Below are 7,151 nucleotides of genomic sequence, written 5' to 3' on the forward strand. Positions count from 1 at the left end.
CTGCCTATGCAGGGGGTCGGACTCGATGATCTATTGAGGTCCCTTCCGACCCTAACATCTATGAATCTATGAATAAGAACAGTCCACCTCCATCCTCTTTACAGAGATGGATTCTATGGGTGCCTATACATTTGCAGAGAGGCTGCTTTGGCATGCTGTAATTGCACCGTATTGGAGCAGACTCAATTAATCACGAATAATTATCACACTCCAGCAGACTCCAGCATCATGTGTATCAGTGTTCCTGTGATGAAAAATGGTGGTGCTGGTGCTTTAACTAAAGCGTGTTCTATGAGCTTTAGTTAAAGTTTCCCCACTGCCATTTTTCAGCGTGGGGGCTCTGATACACATGATGTTCCATGCGCTTTAATTACAGTGGCTCTCGAGCTACTCTAATTAACCCCCCCCCCCCCCCCCCCCCCCCCCACACACACACATACACACCTCCTGGAGCATGTTTATAAACTCCCTATAGGGCTGAGATATGTGAGACCAAGTTGCAAGTGCCTGGTTTGAATTGTGATTTCTTGCATGCCAGTTGAAAACTCAGACTACTGGACTGTTTTCATGCCAGTCTTTTAAGTTGGGTGGCAAAATTTTGATGAAAGGTTCCTAAGCCCTCATGCTATCATATAACTTCATTTGCTAGATCAGGGATGACAAAGATTGCGCCTATAGAGCCACATCACCCAGCCCCTGGTCCTAGTCCTGGCCCTGCACAGAGCCAGTCTAGGCCCCCCACATGTTAGATCCAGCACCCACGGTGCCCTCTCTAGCTAGCCCAATACTGTGCCACACATGTCCCTCACTTAGGCTTATCTGGGACATGAGCTACATGTGGTACCTGCTCCAGCTGGTCTGGGGAGAGCACTGTATGCAAAAAGGATCCTGGAGTGGATGTTGCATGCAGTTCAGTCTTGGACCAGCCAAACTGGGTACTGGATTCAGCATGCAAAGTGGGGTGGCCTCTGTGGGTCACCAGCATGATGGATCTGGTACCTGTTCTGATCTGTCTGGGACTATGCCACATGTAGCACTAACTCTGGCCAGTGTTGGACCGTGCTGTATGGGGCATCTTCCCTGAACCAGCTGAAGCAGGAACCACATACAGCTCTTGTCCCAAACCAGCCAGAGTGAGTGCCAGATGCTGCACAGCCTTGGACTGGCTGGAGTGAGTGCTGCAGGCACTGGATTTGGCATGGGGTGGGGGAAGTTGTCTGGGCTTGATCTGACCCATGGGGCTGGCCTTGTGCCATTATCCAGTCTGTGGGGCCAGATGAGTATAACTCCTGCACTAGAGGTATAATGGGAATAAGTATGTACATTCTTGTGGTGTACACAGCACAGATGACAGACAGAAATGATACTAGACTACTGGTTTATCCTGGTAGAGCTGTTTTTATCCAGTGCTCTATGCTCTCCAAGCATACATTTGCAAGATGCTATACTGTTCTATTTTCCAGTAAAGAACAATAGTACTTTCTTTGCCAAAGGCTTCACTCACTGTGAAATTAATAATAATAGTTCTGCATTTGCTTCTTTACAGATAAATGCTCCAGCCCTTTCATCTATGAGCCTTGCTAATTTTTTGGAAAGATATTTCTTTTTTTTTTGCTTATAAATGGTTCAGGGATAGCCAATGTAAGTATAAAGGAGTCCAAGTTTAAACAAAAAGGGTAAAAATATAAAAATAAAGAGTATCCATCTATCTCAGATGCATATCCAAAGAGAGAAAATGTATAAATTACCAGATGTTTCTTTCAAAACTTTACATTCTCCACCCTTAAAATGAATCCCAAATTGTTCCTTTGTCAAAAAAAATAATATTGAGTTTGCTGTATGTTAATTGTTCCCCTTTATTTTAAGGTTAAAGGTACAAAACACAGTGTATTAATATTTAGTCTACAGTCGACAAGCTTCCTCAGAACTAGGGGTTGAGAACATCTGAGGCCTCAGCCACCAGAGAAGGACAAATAGCTGATCATCCAGATTCACAGGATATTGTTGTTTAGTGTTCCTGTTATTTAAAAGTGATTCAGATGAGCAACTGCAAATATGATTCAGTCTAGTTAATAGGCTACCCACACCTTCAGTGCCCCCACCGATGATATTTACCATGTTTTGGTCAACAGGCTCCTCTAACGTTTTGAAGGCTTTTATTGATAAAACCAAACAGCTGAGTATGGGGATTGCAAAGGAGACTGCCTACATCAGCATAAAACAGGGTTATTACAATCCATATAGTAACTCTTTAAAAACCTTTTGAACCTTTTTTTGGGGAGAGAAACAACTCTTGGGGGCCTCGTCCGAAACCCATTGCCTCCCTGTTAACTTTGATGGGTTTTGGATCAGGCCCAGTGTCTCTAAGCTCAAAACCACTCTAAGCTCCACCTAGAAAAATTGTATTTCAACTATGTGGAAACAAGACAGACAGCTGAGTGAGGCTAAGAAGTGCATCTAATGCACACTGTATCCCAGTGTTCCAGTTCATATTTCATTTTAATGTATTTTGAATAATCCTCTCCAGCTGTTTTGCAACTTTGCCTTGATTGCCTTCTGCAATATCTATTATAACCCTGAAGAATTTCTGCTGAGTATTTGAAGAGGTTATATGGCTGCTACCTCAAGCCAGGAAAAAAACAGATTTTGTTCAGTGTTAATTTGGTTTGCCTTGAAATAGAGTAAGAAAAGCAGGGAAATGGAAGAAATGAGCAATATTGGAATAAGTTTCCTTCTCAGTCTACATAAGATACACAATTATGATGGACATTTCTCATGATTTTCCTTCTTTAATAATAAAAGTTTGTCTTTTGAAATGGACAGATAGTTTGAGAATCAGGCTGACCTACTTTAAATTTCTTATGATTTGATGTGGCTTAAAAGAAAACCACCATATAGCCATTTAATGCCTGATCCTTCCCCTTATACCAGACTATATTATGAGTAGCTCTGGTATAGTCTGTGGAGTTACATCAGTCTTAAACAGGCATAAAGGAGAGGAGAATCAAGCTTCTACAGCTGTGAAATGGAAAAACCTGTCAATTTTATCTAAAGGCAAAAAGCTTATAGCTATCAGGAACTGCAAGATTTTCCTTACACTTCCTTATACTTCAGAAACTAGAATTTTGAAAATACTGAAGTTAGCTAATGGCAAATCCTATTTACCTAAGGCAATTATTAGCGTGCTTGGGTACCCAAAGATGCAGAGGCAAAATAGCTATTCTTCTTGCCAAGGGATTAAGAAGTGGCAGATAAGATTGTGAAATAAACAGGATCTCAATGAGAGAAAGGGTAAGAGGGTCAGTGTCATAGGAGCAGTGATGTTTGGCGTTAAAGTCAAATCTTCAGCATTAAGGGCATTTATACACATTGCTTTTTGTCCCGCAACACGCTGGAGATCCGACAGCTCAGAGCAGACTCAATTAATGGAGTCTGTTCTGCATGCGAGCTGACACACACTGCTGTGTCACATGCAGTTATATAGCATTGAAATGTGTGTCAGCATGCAGAAAATGGTGGCGATGCACTTTTGAACTAAAACACCTTTGAAGCGTTTTAGTTCAAAAGCACACCTCCACCATTTTCTCAGCACTGATGTGCATTTTGCCAGTTTTGGGGATCTATTTCCAGTGGTCCATAGACTATATGTGGGTCTAGGCAACAAGTACACTTCTTTTGTATCTTCAGCTGAAGAATAGGCATAATGTGTTTCTTGAGAAGCTACTCAAATACTAAATTTATTCGTGGAGAGAATGAGGTTCAGATTTGATTTATACTATATCTCCATCCAAGTAGATAATGAAAAGGTTGCCAGATCTGACTGTGTGAATCTCTATGATCTCATAAGAGTTCATCTTATACTGAAAAATTACAGTGAAAACAGAAGGGGGTTTCACGCAGCCAACCACTCCCTCCTCATCCCCCCCTGGCTCCCCAGAGACAAGCAATCAGCATAAAGCCTAGGTACCACTTGTGTCCTACTTGCATCCTATATTGAAGTTTTAAGTGAAACATAAAAGTCATTGTCTCTGTTGTGGTCCCATGCACAGAAATAGAATGAACCCTATATATGTATGTATCTCTGCTCCTAATGAAGTCAACAGTAAAACTCCCCCCACTTCAATAGGCCTGGAACAAGCATTTTATCACCAGCCTCTTTCAAAGTGGGATCCATTCCCATCACTGGGCAGAATGCCTGGAAAATTCTACCATGCTGATCACACATGGATGTTTCTCTTCACTGCTTTCCGTATGTGTTTATATCTTCAGAAAGGTCAGAAGTCAGCTCCTTGTCTGCCCTATTACTTAATTCTTCATATGGGCTTTCCATAGGTTAAAACATCATAGATTTATAGATTCATAGAATCTATGAATCTATGAATCATTAAAATATGTAAGCAGTTCTGGTAGACCCAAATTAAAACTAAGATCTAGATACCTGTGAACATAATCCCATGCTTTTAAAAAAAGAAACAAAAGTTGTAACTCAAGAATTGCAATGGCATGTGTAATAAACCGTGGTACAGCTTTCTGCCGAATGCAGAAGCATAGATGGGTTTGTGCGTGTATCCAGGTTTCTTGAAAATACTACTATAATTTTGAATATAAATCTCCCTATGACAGCAACTATGGAAATTATAAAATCTTCATTCAATATAATTTTCTTCCAATAAACTGTATGAACCAAGGAAAACTTGGAGTCTGATTTACTGCCTAAACTCTACTTTTCCTCTTTGAAGTGTCAGAGGAAAAAAAAACATGGAAAAAATGAAGTGTAGAGATGGTTGTGAATGTAGGACAGACAAGAAGCTATAAAATTAGGTTTTGAGATGAAACAAATGTTTCATCACAAGAAAAGAGGAACAGTATGTTCAAATAATCTGAGCTAAGATTTCTCTGATCTTGCAGATAGTTTAAACAAATGTGAAGCTATTCTGAGATGGCTCAATGGCTTTATTTCAGTTTAAAAGAATTTACTCATTTGCATTTATAAACAAGTAAATACAAAATGATGCATTTTGAAGTCAATGACAAGGTCCTATTTGACTTTGGTGCAGGATTATGGCCTGAAGTTTAGTCCTATTATCAACATTGTGGGCACAGCTATACAAGATGTTTACTGTGGAATTGCCTAATTAGGTCCTCAGTAAAACACCAGTCCCTACATGTGTGGCACTATTAGGCTGCAGTAAACTGATAAACACTGCCCTAGAACATAAGCTAGCCCCACACCGAAGCACCCTCATGCTCCAGCCAGCCTCTCTGTAGCACATTGAGACTGGTTGGAGCAGCCCTGGGCAGGCAGGCTGATCCCCAGGCCCCAGCTCAACATGCTGTGGTCCTGGGTGCATGTGTAAACTCTGCATCTGGGAGCAATAAACTCCGGTGCAATGGCGCTGGAGTTTATTGGATCAAATTAATTTCACATGTTGACAAGGTTCTTTGGGTAAATCCAATAACTTGTATTAGATCAGCTCAAGCAGCTGGAAAAATTGGGCACAAACACCCTTTATCAGGCAGAGGAAGCATCTGCAGATGGTCTGTGCTCTTCCTGGATTTTAACTGACTTTTTTGCATACATACTGGTCTGTGCCTGCTTTACCACTCCATCCAGACCATCTGCAGTTGGTCTAATAAAAGATACTGGATTTACCCAAAGAATCTTGTCTGCCTATGTCCTTAGACCAACATGGCTACAACCTACACCCCTTTCATGTATTGAAGTGCTCTGTGAGTGCTCTTTTACCCCTAAGGAACTGTAGTGCAGCTTACTCAGCATCCTTAGCACAAACAGAAAATTATGGCATTGCTCCCCAGGCTTCCCTTCCTGGCAATCCCTGGCCCCAACAGCCTTTCTTGCCTTGCCCTGCAGCCCCTTCATGGCACTTAAAAATGCTGGATAACAGGGAGCCAAGGTGAAACCATTCTTTTTAGAAGTGCCAGGGCACAGGGACCTGGGGATGGGGGAGAAGCTTTCTGATCCTAGTGCCCTGGGACTTCTAGAAGTCATGTGTGGGTTGTCTCAGAGTGGGCCAAAAATCAGCTGATTATCAGACCCTCCCTGACATTCCCGGGCATTGAACCCATGTGGGACTGTCAGACATGGCCCTAACAGCCTGGGTTATTAAACTGGATCCAAGACCATTGGGACTGGTTCAACCATCAGTTGATTGCCACACCTGGATCTGACAGCCCCAGCTCTGGAACCTGCGTGTGGCTGGAGGCAGCTCTGAGTCCAGGGCAGAGATGCCTGCTGTGTGATTTGTAGAATCAGTTTGGGTGAAGCTCATCAGTGGCGTGACTGGGACCAGAGGAATTTTGTGTTGCATCCCAACCATTGCACCTCCTGCCATGCCTGTCTAGCATGGCAGGGACTCACGATGTTTGGGATGTGACGTAAAATTCTGTCAATCCTAGTTGCGCCTTCATTTTAACATCTATCATGGCTAAAAAGAACAGGTTACTAGGCAGTTAAGGTTCAGAGCATACTTTGCACAATTTAGCAAAAATACACTGCAAGGATGTTGTACTCCCTAAATCAAGAAATTCAAACATGTCGAATATGGAATTGTTCACTCAGGGCATATAGGCAAACTTAACATTTCTCTCTAGTGATGCTACAAGAGAAAAAGTAATCTAATGTGTGTATAAAAATCAGTTTAATCTAATCTGGGGTCATGAACGCTATAATATCTTAATCCTAACTGTGATTTTTGCATGATGCACTACAAGGAAAAGTGACACACTGAAAGGACAAACTAAAAAAAATATTACCATAAATACTAAAAATGTGTAAGGGTGATCACTGCATGGGGGGGTTGCATGGTAGCAGCACTTGGAAAAGGTGAGTCTTACAGTGAGGGCATGAGGGCCTCTGATTCCCCACCTCTGTTGGCAGGGGGCTCCAGGAGAGGGGTGGAGGAGTGCCTGCTGACAGTCTTCTCCATTCTACATCTCCAAGCAGGGGTAGAGCAGTGAAGTGCTTTTAAATAGTCCCCTATTTAAGCATGTAGTATTTTGGGGCACATCAACTGCTTCTGGGGTGTTTCACTGGGCATTTCCATCCGTACGGCTTGTCCTTTGAACTCTTCAAAAGTGTATAAAACTCTGTCCACACCTTAAATGTTGTTTAGGTGTGTAATTGTGCCTTT

The sequence above is a fragment of the Alligator sinensis genome, unplaced genomic scaffold (assembly GCF_000455745.1).
Source record: "Alligator sinensis unplaced genomic scaffold, ASM45574v1 scaffold717_1, whole genome shotgun sequence".
NCBI lineage: Eukaryota > Metazoa > Chordata > Crocodylia > Alligatoridae > Alligator > Alligator sinensis.